This window comes from Loxodonta africana, chromosome 10 (assembly GCF_030014295.1).
Source record: "Loxodonta africana isolate mLoxAfr1 chromosome 10, mLoxAfr1.hap2, whole genome shotgun sequence".
Classification (NCBI taxonomy): domain Eukaryota; kingdom Metazoa; phylum Chordata; class Mammalia; order Proboscidea; family Elephantidae; genus Loxodonta; species Loxodonta africana.
In genome coordinates, this window is record NC_087351.1 from 117618992 (window position 1) to 117632488 (window position 13497).

Here is a 13497-nt window from a genome sequence, read left to right on the forward strand (position 1 = left end):
ACAACAACAACACATCTCATTTAACTCAGAAACAAGATACTCTTACCAAAAGTAAAAACTAAAAAATTAAATAAGCACACACATATATGTACATATTAGAATTCAAAGATACTGCAAGCACTGAACTTTAACTTTCATGGAATAAAACCAGGCTTATAAACGCGAAATAATTAAGGAACATAAAAATACAAGAAGTATACCTGAAAGCAATTTTTGCAACATTAAATACAATATGGAACTTAAAAAAAAATCCCCTTTACGATATGTTTATCATCATGAAGCAGTGTGCCTCCCATTCTTCAAAGAAACACAGGACAGACTGGCCGAGCCCTGGGTTGCACTAGAATGTTACTGTGGCCATCAGGTGTACGAAGGCTGGACACAGTACTTTCCGGCAACTCAGGTAACATTACTGTGAATCTTTGTCACCAAAAATTACCAAGTTAATAATAAAAATTAAATTCTACAGAATTAAAATTCATTGTTTCCATTTTTTTTAAAGTAAAACTCACTAACAGAATGTAACCCTTTACCAATTACTTGCAATAGTTAAATTTAAAAAAGTTACCACTTTCACGTGTTTATTATGCAGTCCTTCTTCCACCTCCACGAAGTGCCTCTTCATACGCTACGCTCATTTTTTATTTACATCTGAGTTGCATGCCTTTTTCTAAGTTATTTGAAGGAGTTCTTTATATTCTGGATACTAATCTTGCATTGGTTGTATGTACTGAAAATGGGCTTTTTTTTTTTTTCATTTTGTTGGTATCTCATGTTGTAGTGAAGTTTTAAAAACTTAAATGTAGGCAGTTATCACTCTTCTCCAATTTTAGTTCGAGTTTTTTGTATAAGAAATCCTTCCCTCCTCCAAAGTCAAGAAGATAGCCTGTGTTTTTTTCCTAAAATTTTGAAGTACTGCTTTTCATTGCCTTTATGGAATTCCTACTTGAATAAATCAACTGTACCAGCATCATTTATTGAACAGTTTGTCCTTCCCTCGCCAACATGTAATTGCCTGACAGGCATCAGGATTTCATACACATATAGGATTTTTCTAAGCTCCCTCTTCTATTCTACTGGCTATTCATCTATCACTGTGCCAATACCAGTCTTAATTATTATCATTTTATAGCAAGTTTCACTATCTGGTAGGTCAAATTCCCTCACCTGGCTTATCTTCAAAATTGTCTTCTCAGCCCTTTGCTCTCTCATGCATATAATGTAGGGACGGCTTGTCAAGTTCTTTTTTAAAAGGTACTCTTTTGACTGAAACCCTATTTATAAATAGATACCAAAGCTTCCAGTCCGAGAACGTGGTCATGCCTCTTCCTTCACTTAGACATCTGTGTTCTTCAATGATGCCGTTAAAACTTTTGCCACAGAGGTCCCGCACATCTGTTAATTTATTCCTCTGCACCTTATAGATTTGTTGTTGTTTGTATGTTCATTATTATCTTTTTCAAAAATAACTTTTATTTTGGGAATAATTTTAGATTTACAGAAACTTTGCCAAGACAGTTCAGTTTCCATTACATCCCTCACCAACTGGCCCCAACGTAGCATCTTACATGGCTGTGGCTCTTTGTCAAAACTAAGAAATTAGCGCCGGCACACATAACTATTAGTTACATTCCAAGCTTTCTTTGGATTTCACTAGTTTTTTTCACTAATGTCTTTTTTCCATTCCAGGATTCAATCCAGAAAACCACAATGCACTTGTCACGTCTCCCTAGTATCTGGTCTTTAACTGATTCTCAGACTTTCCTTGTTTTTGATGACCTTGACAGTTTTGAGGTGTTCTGGTCAGATATTTTGTAGAATGTCCTTCAATTTGGGTTTGTCTGGTATGTTTCTCATGGTTAGACTAGGGTTATGGGTTTTGTGAGGAAGACTACAGAGGTTGTCTTAGTCTCCTAAGGTTGCCATAACAAAACGTCACAAAGTAGGTAACTTTAAAGAAAAGAAATTTACTTTCTCATGGTTCTGAAGGCTAGAAGTCCGAATTCAGGACGTCGGCCACACGGATTCCTCCTGAGAGCTCTGAGAGAGGAACTGTCCCGTGCTAAGTTTCTGGTGGCTGCTGGCAGTCCTTGGTGTCCGTTTGCTGCAGAGATGCATGTCTTCCCCATATATGCGACCTGTTTCAGAGTCTGTCCTTGTTTATAAAACACTACTCGGAAGGGATTAGGAGCTAATCTACACTGCTATGACTTCGTTAACTGGTAACACCTGCAAAGAAAAACCCTATTTTTTCAAACAAGGTTGCACTGACTGGTAAGAGAGGTTAGGACTTCAACATATATTTTGTTGCTGTTGTCGTCAGGTGCCATTGGGTCGATTCCGACTCACAGAGATCCTATATACAACAAAACAGAACACTGCCCACTCCTGCACCATCCTCACAATTGTTGCTATGCTTGAGCCTGTTGTTGAAGCCACGACATCAACCCACCTTGCTGAAGGTCTTCCTCGTTTTCACTGACTCTCTACCAAGAATGATGTTTTCCTCCAGGGACTGGTCCCTCCTGATAACATGTCCAAAGTACATGAGACAAAGTTTTGCCATCTGTCATGGATTGAGTTGTGACCCCAAAAAATATCTGTCAACTTGGCTAGGTCATGATTCCCAGTATTGTATGACTGTCTACCATTTTATCATCTGATGTGATTTCCCTGTGCTGTAAATCCTATCGTTATGATGTAATAAAATGGATTAGTGGCAGGCACATTAATGAGATCTACAAGGTTAGATAGTGTCTTAAGCCAAATCTCTTTTGAGATATAAAAGAGAGCAGCCAGCAGAGAGACATGGGGACCTCACACCACCAAGAATGAAGAGCTGGAGTATGCGTCCTCTGGACCTGGGGTCCCTGCGCTGAGAAGCTCCTTGACCGGGGAAGATTGACAACAAGGGCCTTCCTCCACAGCTGAGAAGAGAAAGCCTTCCCCTGGAGCCGATGCACTGAATTTGGCCTCGTAGCCAAGCAGACTGGGAGAGAACACATTTCCCTTTGTTGAAGCTATCTACTTGTGGTAGTTCTGTTATAGCAGCACTAGATGACAAAGACACCATCCTTTCTTCCAAGGAGTATCCTGGCTGTTCTTCCAAGACAGATTTGTTCATTCTTCTGGCAGTCCATGGTATATTCAATATTCTTTGCCATTTTAGGGGGCACAGTGTGATCCAGAACAGAGGTGAAGTGCCCTTCTGATGACGTCAGAGCAGGGTGTACATGCTATCCATGTGACTCATCGCTGGTGATGCTAACTTTCATCACTCAGTTCAGGCAGTGTTTTCCAGGCTTCTCCCCCACGACATTATTAGTTTTCCCTTTTCATATTCTATTTTTTGGAAGCAAGTCACTAAGTCTAGCAGAACTGGGGGAGGTGGGGAGAGGAAAGGGGTGATGAGGGTTCTTCTGTAAGAAGACGTGTCCCTTCTCTCTAATTTATTTAATCATTTTTTTTTATAACAGTATAGACTCATGGTTATTTACTTTATACTTAGGGTCATAATCCAATATTATGTTATTTATTTTGTTGCTGAAATTGTCCAAGCTTTGGCCATTGGAAGCTCTTTTAGGTTAGCTCCTGTGTCCCTTGGACATGGCGTCAACCTTTTTTTAAGTACTTTCTTTTTTTCTGGCATGGCAAGATACTCCAGGCTCATCTTGTATTTTTCTATAGTTCTTATTGCTATTAAAAACAGGATACTTTTCTAATTAACCCTGGTGGTGCTGTGGTTAAGAGTTCAGCTGCTAATCAGAAGGTCAGCAGTTCGAATCCACCAGCCACTCCTTGAAAACCCTATGGGGCAGTTCTCTCTGTCCTATAGGGTTGCTATGGGTCGGAGCCAACTCAGTGGCAATGGGTTTGGTTTTTGGTTTTGGGTTTTGTTTTTCTAACTGGTGATCACCTACACAGGAATACTACTGATAACTGCCTTTGAGCTTACACTGAACAATACTGGCAGGCTACTGGATTTAATGAAAGTTTATCTGCAGATTTTCTATTTAGGCATTAATACTGCTGACAAAGATGGACGGTTTCAACTCCTTCTTTCCAATTCTTTTAAAAATCTCTTATTCCTTTACCTTACTTGACGCCTTGGTCGGAATCTCTAAGCACAATACTGAACAGAAACTGTAATGGTTTCATCCTCCTCTTCTCCCTGGCTTGAATGGACATGCTTCTATAGTTGCATAACCAAGCATGAGTTCTGCTAGTTATTAGCATGACAGGGCACTCAACTTTCTTCTACTGAAATGGTAATATTCTTCCCTCTGATATTACAGCGTATTAACAGATTTGACTTGGAATCTCTTGCATCCTGTAAATAAACTCTACTTGGTCACGGTTTTTAGTATGTTGTTCAGATGGATTTGCTGATATCTTACTTAGGATTCTGGCAGCTGTGTTCAGAGTGAGGTTGGCCTACACTTTTCTTATGCTCTTGTCCAGCTGTGGCATAAAAGTCATGCTGGTCTCATAAAATGAATTGAGTGGTTTCTTTCTTTCATATTCTCTGAAAATTTTTATGTAAACTATGGATTGCATATTTGTTGAAACTCTGGTGAAAGTTGTCTACAAAACCACCTGGGCCTAGAGTCTTTTGAGGTGGGTAACAATTACAGATTCAATTTATTTACTAAGTTTTAGTTTATTTAAGTTTCCCCTTCTCCTTTGGTCATTTTTGAACAAAGGAGATACCCCTGATCTATTATTTTCTTTTCAAAGTATTTATCAATCACCAACATACTATTTGTTATTTACTCTCCACCTCTCCCTGCCAGGATATAAGTTCTATGGGGGCATGAATCTTTGTCTTTTGTTGACTGATATACCCCCGAGGGCCTAACACTGTGCCTGGCACATAGTAGGTGCTTAATAAATACTTGTCGAATGAATCAGTAATTTCCATTCAACGCTTCACCTAAGTTTTGAAATTTATTTACAAGTTATTCATATATTACATTAATTCTAAAAAATTTTATTTAGTTGTTAATTTTTAAAACTTTTACTGACACCTACAGTCATGCCCCCTTTTTTCTTAATATTGTTTAACTGTGCCTTTTCTTTTTTCGTTTAATCCTGCTAGTGATGTGTCTATTTTATTATTTCAAGGAAACAGCTTACACCCAGACTCTTATATCTAGTAGACACTCGAAAAATTTTTAATGAATGAAACAATGGTTGAACTGTAACACCAAGAACAGATGCCCTCAAGTCACAGCAATTTTCTCCGATGCTGGAGTCTCTGAAGAGAAGAGTAAGAACAACATATTCCCTGCTCTTACATCCTGCTGGTTTGAGCTACTCGGGGATAGGATCACAATGCCCATCGCTCTTCTACCACTAATCCTATTGCTGAGTTTCTCTCTAATTAGTCCTCTAAACGCCATCCCCTCTGCCAAAAAGTCTTACTTTAAATCAAGTGTTGGCAAACTATTTCTGTAAAGAAGCAAATAATAAATATTTTAGGCCTTATGGACAACATACAGTCTCTGTCATATATTATTTCCTTTTACAACCGTTTTAACCCACTGCCATTGAGTCAATTCTGACTCACAGCGAGCGACCCTACAGGATAGAGTAGAACTGCCCATAGGGTTTCCAAGGCTGTAATCTTTACAGGAGGAGACTGCCACAGGCACTTGGCCTAGGGGCCATGGCGTGCCACCCCTTGTTCTGGATGGCCGTCTCCGAATGAACCGCACGACAGCCATATCATCCTCCCTTTCTGTCTTAGTGCAGCAGAGCACAGACGGGAAACAAGCTGACGCTTACTCCCTATGATGTGCCAGACGCTGTGCCAGGCACTATGCACACTTCGACCCAACACAACCACATCCAGGAGGCATGTATATCAGTTCAATCTGTCTCACTTGAAGATCTTACTCCTTACAAGGCACACTGCTGCCGGCGCTGTCCTTCTGGAACCTCAGTAACATGGCACGCCCCTGTTCAAACATCTTTAACATCTGCACCCTACAGGAAAATGTCCAAGCTCCTTAGCCTGGCATTCCAGGCTCTTCTGCACCTTTCCTGAGAGTCAGTGTTTCTTTCCTCTCCTCAGAACCTGAATGTACATCCTGCTCAATGTGTGCAGTTTCCCATCTCCAGGCCTTTTCCCCACAGGTTTTTTAACTTTTACTGTTGGTGAAGATACACTTGAATACAGTTTTAAAAGTCCAACAATTCTACAAGGCTTATAAAAATAAGCAGCAGTCCTCTGCCCCACCAGGCACACTACTTCCAACTTCATGCTCTTTTGCAGTTTCCTCTACATTTCTATAAAACACGCACATACTGCTTCTAAAGAGGGAAACTAGGAGTTCTTTTCCTTGCACGTGCCACACACTACCTTGCCCAATAAAATGATTCCATAGTTTTCGGTTAGATCAATTCAGTATTTATGTTGTTCTAAATATCTAAATTTTTACAGCTAACTCACGTAGTATACTATGATTCCATTTTCTTTCTTACAACTTTTTTTCATTTAGCTTTCTGTGTACCTATCACTAGCTTATCACCAAACCCCCTGCCAACAATTTGCTTGTTTTCCCGTTTCTTAGGCAATCTTCCGGATTCACTGTTTCATAGAGACACGCTCTCTGCTCCCATCAGGACTGCGCTCGCCTGCTACAGAGCTGTCAGCTATCACTGTATGATTTCTCCTCAACTTATTCCTTCTCATCTCTCCTGCGTTGGATCTCCTGCTTCCTGGATTCCTTGCCTTCTCTCTTTGTTTATGCCATCATTTCAGATCCTCTGGTAGCTTCCTGAGAAAGGATGCCAGGAAAGTAAAGTTTTCGAGACCTCGTATTTCAGGAAAAGACATTATTCTACCTTCACACTTGGTTGATAGTTTGGCTGGGTATAGAATTGTAGGTTGAAAATAAAAATTTCTTTAGAATTTTAAAGCCATTTTTGTCATCTAGCTCCCAGTGTTGCTGTTAAGAAGTCTGCTGCCTTTCTGACTACTGATGGTTTGCCTGTAACCTGTGTCCTCCCTGCCTGACTCCATCTCTGAGACCTTTCAGAATCATGCTAGGTGTTCCAAATTTTCATCGTAACATGGGGCTTTTTAAATTTATTGTGATGAGTATTAAGAAGCCCCCAAGTAAAAGAGAAAAGGAAGACAGAAACTGGAAGTCACAACAAGTAACAAAGGGGCCAGAGGGGGAAAAAGAAAAACAACTATATGATGATCAGGCTCTAACATTACTCCTCAGAAAACATTAATTACAATTACTTAACTGCCCCCACCTCCTTCAGTAGCAATGCAACACTTAAACGAGAGTCAAGTTTCTCTCACGGTGTCTTTAAAGTCTTCCTCTGAATGTTAAGGTTAATATTAAAACCACAGTCAAAAGTGTAAGACTCTGGGAGAAAATATTTGCAAATTCTATATCTGATAAGGGACTTGTATCTAGAATATATAAAGAACTCTTACAAATCAATAATATAAAAACAAACAACCCAATTAAAAAACAGGCAAAGGATCTGAATAGGTATTTCCCCAGAGAAGATACGCAAATAGCCGATAAGCACATGAAAGGAGGTTCAACACTGTTAGTCATTATGGAAATGCAAATCAAAACCACAATGAGGTACCATCTTATACCTACCAGGATGCCTATAATAACATAGAGAAATAATAACAAGTGTTGACAAGGATGTGGAAGAACTGGACCCCTCATATGTTACTGGTGGGAATATAAAATGGTACAGCCACTGTGGAAAGGTCAGCAGTTTCTCCATGTTAAACACAGAGTTACCACATGACCCGGCAATTACGGGTTATTGTTAGGTGTTGCTGAATTGATTCTGACTCATAGCGACTCCTCAGGACAGAGCAGAACTGCCCCATAGGGTTTCCAAGGAGCGGCTGGTGGGTTTGAACTGCTGATCCTGTGGTTAGTACCTGAGCTCTTCACCACTGCACCACTAGCAGTTCCACTCCTGGGTGTTTACCCAAGAGAAATGAAAACCTATATCCACACAAAAACTTGTACACGAATCTTCACAGCAGCATTATTCACAGTAGCCAAAAAGTGAAAACAACCCAAATGGCATATAACTCACCAGGAAAAAAGGAATGAAAGCATGATTCAACATGTATTAATCTCGAAAACATTACGCTAACCAAACGAAAGAAGCCAGACGAAAGAACTACGTATTAGATTATCCCATTTACTTGAAATGCCCATTAACAGGCAGACCTGTAGAGACAGAAAGCAACTCAGCGGTTACCTGAGGATGGGGAAGTTTGGAGGGAAATGGGGAGTGACTTCTAACAGGCATGGGGTTTCTTTCTAAGGTGATAAAAATGTCCTAAAATTGACTGTAGTGATAGCTATGCTCTCTGAGTCTACTAAGACCCTGGATTGCACATTTTTATTTTTTTAAATAATTTTTACTGTGCTTTCAGTGAAAGTTTACAAATCAAGTCAGCCTCTCACACAAAAACTTCTATACACCTTGCTACACACTCCCAATTAGTCTCCCCCTAAGGAGACAGCCCGCTCCCTCCCTCCACTCTCTCTTCTCGTATCCATTTCGCCAGCTTCTAAACCCCTCTACCCTCTCATCTCCCCTCCAGGCAGGAGATGCCAACGTAGTCTCAAGTGTCCACCTGATCCAAGAAGCTCACTCCTCGTCAGCATCCCTCTCCAACCCACTGTCCAGTCGAATCCATGTCTGAAGAGTTGGCTTCGGGAATGGTTCCTGTCCTGGGCCAACAGAAGGTCTGAGGGCCATGACTGCCGGGGTCCTTCTACTCTCAGTCAGACCATTTAGTCTGGTCTTTTTATGAGAATTTGGGGTCTCCATCTCACTGCGCTCCTGCTCCCTCAGTGGTTCTCTGTTGTGTTCCCTGTCAGGGCAGTCATCAGTTGTAGCCAGGCACCATCTAGTTCTTCTGGTCTCAGGATGACGTAGTTTCTGGTTCATGTGGCCCTTTCTGTCTCTTGGGCTCGTAATTACCTTGTGGCATTGGTGTTCTCCATTCTCTTTTGATCCAGGTGGGTTGAGGCTCATTGATGCATCTTAGATGGCCGCTTGGTAGTGTTTAAGACCCCAGACACCACTCTCCAAAGTGGGATGTAGAATGTTTTCTTAATAGATTTTATTATGCCAGTTAACTCAGATGTCCCCTGAAACCATGGTCCCCAAACCCCTGCCCCTGCTACGCTGGCCTTCGAAGCTTTCAGTTTATTCAGGAAACTTCTTTGCTTTAGTCCCATTGTGCTGACCTCCCCTGTATTGTATGTTGTCTTTCCCTTCACCTAAAGTAGTTCTTATCTACTATCTAATTAGTGACTACCGCTCTCCCACCCTCCCTCCCTCTCCCCTTTCGTAACCACAAAAGAGTGTTTTCTTCTCAGTTTAAACTGTTTCTCAGGTTCTTATAATAGTGGTCTTATGCAACATTTGTCCTTTTGCAACTGATTAATTTCACTCAGCATAATGCCTTCCAGGTTCCTCCATGTCATGAAATGTTTCACAGATTCATCACTGTTCTTTATCGATGCGTAGTATTCCATTGTGTGAATATACCATAATTTATTTATCCATTCATCTGTTGATGGGCACCTTGGTTGCTTCCACCTTTTTGCTATTGTAAACAGTGCTGCAATAAACATGGGTGTGCATATACTTATTCGTGTAAAGGCTCTTATTTCTCTAGGATATATTCCGAGGAGTGGCATTGTTGGGTCGTATGGTAGTTCTATTTTTAGCTTTTTAAGGAAGTGCCAAATCGATTTCCAAAGTGGTTGTACCATTTGACATTCCCACCAGCAGTGTAGAAGTGTTCCAATCTCTCCACAGCCTCTCTAATGTTTATTATTTTGTTTTTTGGATTAATGCCAGCCTTGTTGGAGTGAGATGAAATCTCATTGTAGTTTTGATTTGCATTCCTCTAATGGCTAATGAAGGTGAGCATTTCCTAATGTATCTGTTAGGTACCTGAATGTCTTCTTTAGTGAAGTGTCTATTCATATCTTTTGCCCATTTTTTAATTGGGTTATTCGTCTTGTTGCAGTTGAGTTTTTGCAGTATCATGTAAATTTTAGAGATCAGGCGCTGATCAGAAATGTCATAGCTAAAAACTTTTTCCCAGTCTGTAGGTAGTCTTTTTACTCTTTTGGTGAAGTCTTTGGATGAGCATAGGTGTTTGATTTTTAGGAGCTCCCAGTTATCTAGTTTTTCTTCTGCATTCTTAATAATGTTTTGTGTACTGTTTATGCCATGTATTAGGGCTCCTAACATTGTCCCTATTTTTTCTTCCATGATCTTTCTCGTTTTTGATTTTATATTTAGGTCTTTGAACCATTTTGAGCTCGTTTTTGTGCGTGGAGTAAGGTTATGGGTCTTGTTTCATTTTTTTGCAGTTGGATATCCAGTTATGCCAGCACCATTTGTTAAAAAGACTGTCTTTTCCCCATTTAGCTGCTTTGGGGCCTTTGTCAAATATCAACTGCTCATATGTGGATGGATTCATGTCTGGATTCTCAATTCTGTTCCATTGGTCTATGTATCTGCTGTTGTACCAGTAGCAGGCTGTTCTGATTACTGTGGCTGTATAATAGGTTCTGAAATCAGGTAGAGTGAGGCCTCCCACTTTCTTCTTCTTTTTCAGTAATGCCTTACTTATCCGGGGCCTCTTTCCCTTCCATAGGAAGTTGGTGATTTGTTTCTCCATCTCATTAAAGAATGTTCTTGGGATTTAGATTGGAATTGCATTAAATGTATAGATCACTTCTGGTAGAACAGAATTTTTTATGATGTTAAGTCTTCCTATCCATGAGCAAGGTATGTTTTTCCACTTATGTAGGTCCCTTTTGGTTTCTTGCAGAAGTGTACTGTAGTTTTCTTTGTATAAGTCTTTTACATCTCTGGTAAGATTTCTTCCTAAATATTTTATCTTCTTGGGGGCTACTGTAAATGGCATTCATTTGGTGACTTCCTCTTCGATGTTCTTTTTGTTGGTGTAGAGGAATCCACCTGATTTTTGTATGTTTATCTTGGATCCCGAAACTCTGCTGAACTCTTCTATTAGTTTCAGTAGTTTCCTGGAGGATTCCTTAGGGTTTTCTGTGTATAAAATCATGTCATCTGCAAATAGAGGTACTTTTACTTCTTCCTTGCCAAACTGGATGCCCTTTATTTATCTAGCCAAATTGCTCTGGCTAGGACCTCCAACACAATGTTGAATTCGAGCGGTGATAAAGGGCATCCTTGTCCAGTTCCCGATCTCAATAGGAATGCTTGCAGGCTCTCTCCATTTAAGGGGATGTTGGCTGTTGGCTTTGTATAAATGCCCTTTATTATGTTGAGGAATTTTCCTTCTATTCCTATTTTGCTGAGAGTTTTTATTATGAATGGGTGCTGAACTTTGTCAAATGCCTTTTCTGCATCAGTTGATAAAATCACATGATTTTTGTCTTTTGTTTTATTTATCTGGTGGATTACATTAATTGTTTTTCTAATGTTAAACCAGAATCCTGGTGGCATAGTGGTTAAGTGCTACAGCTGCTAACCAAAAAGGGTCGGCAGTTCGAATCCGCCAGGCACTCCTTGGAAACTCTATGGGGCAGTTCTACTCTGTCCTATAGGGTCACTATGAGTCGGAATTGACTCAACGGCACTGGGTTTGGTCGGTTTAATGTTGAACCATCCCTGCATACCTGGTATGAATCCCACTTGGTCATGGTGAATTATTTTTTTGGATACGTTGTTGAATTCTATTGGCTAGAATTCTGTTGAGGATTTTTGCATCTACAATCATGAGGGATACAGGTCTATACTTTTCTTTTCTTGAGGTGTCTTTACCTGGTTTTGGTATCAGGGATATGGTGGCTTCAGGGAATGAGTTTGGTAGTATTCTATCCTTTTCTGTGCTCTGAAATACCTTTAATAGTAGTGGTGTTAACTCTTCTCTGAAAGTTTGCTAGAACTCCGCAGTGAAGCCATCCGGACCAGGGCTCTCTTTTGAGGGGGAGTTTTCTGATTACCTTTTCAATCTCTTCTTTTGTTATGGGCCTATTTAGTTGTTCTACCTCTGTTTGTGTTAGTTTAGGTAGGTAGTGTGTTTCTAGGAATTCATCCATTTCTTCTAGGTTTTCAAATTTGTTAGAGTACAATTTTTCACAGTAATCTGATAGGACTCTTTTAATTTCAGTTGGGTCTGTTGTAATATCACCCATCTCATTTCTTATTCGGGTTATTTGCTTCCTCTCCTGTTTTTCTTTTGTCAGTTTGGCCAGTGGTTTATCAATTGTGTTGAGTTTTTCAAAGAACCAGCTTTTGGTCTTGTTAATTCTTTCAATTGTTTTTCTGTTTTCTATTTCATTTAGTTCAGCTCTAATTTTTATTATCTGTTTTCTTCTGGTGCCTGTGGGTTTCTTTTGTTGCTCTTTCTATTTGGTCAAATTGTAGGGATAATTCTTTGATTTTGGCCCTCTCTTCTTTTTGGATGTGTGCATTTATTGATATAAATTGGCCTCTGAGCAAGGTTTTGATAACAAGTGTTTTCGTTCTTACTGGATTCTATGAATTTCTTTATTCCATCCTTAATGTCTTCTATAATCCAGTCTTTTTGGAGCAGGGTATTATTCAGTTTCGAAGTGTTTGATTTCTTTTCCTTGCTTTTTCTGTTGTTGATTTCCACTTTCATGGCCTTATGGTCAGAGAAGATGCTTTGTAATATTTCAGTGTTTTGGATTCTGCTAAGGCTTGCTTTATGACCTAATATGTGGTCTATTCTCGAGAATGTTCCATGTGCACTAGAAAAGAAAGTATACTTGGCTGCTGTTGGGTGGAGTGGTCTGTATTTGTCTATGAGGTCAGGTTGGTTGATTGTGGCATTTAGATCTTCCGTGTCTTTACTGAGCTACTTTCTGGAGGTCCTGTCCTTTACCGAAAGTGGTGTGTTGAAGTCTCCTATTATAATTGTGGAGCTATCTATCTCACTCTTCAATGCTGATAGAGTTTGTTTTATGTATCTTGCAGCCCTGTCACTGGATGCATAAATATTTAATATGGTTATATCTTCTTGGTATATTGTCCCTTTAATCATTATATAGTGTCCTTCCTTATCCTTTATGATGGATTTAACTTTAAAGTCTATTTTGTCAGAAATTAGTATTGCCACCCCTGCTCTTTTTTGATTGTTGTTTGCTTGATATACATATTTTTTCCATCCTTTGAGTTTTAGTTTGTTTGTATCTCTTGTAGGCAGCACATAGACAGATCTTGTTTTTCAATCCATTCTGCCACTCTCTGTCTCTTTATTGGTGCATTTAGTCCATTTACATTCAGTGTAATTATGGATAGGTATGAATTTACTGCTATCATTTTGATGTCTTTTTTTGTGTGTTGTTGACAGTTTCTTTTTCGCATTTAATTTTATGTGCTGAGATTATGTTTATATATTATCCTTTCCTCATATTTGTTGATTTTGTTTCTCCTGAGTCTCTATTTTTTTCCTGC

At 39.6% G+C, this 13497-nt stretch overlaps 1 protein-coding gene across 4 annotated transcripts in view; it reads right to left on the bottom strand.

Moving 5' to 3' along the window:
* The window catches only part of PPP1R13B (protein phosphatase 1 regulatory subunit 13B), a 105855-nt gene that overhangs the window by 55187 nt on the left and 37171 nt on the right, over nt 1–13497 (bottom strand). The gene's annotated exons all lie outside the window — the stretch shown is intronic.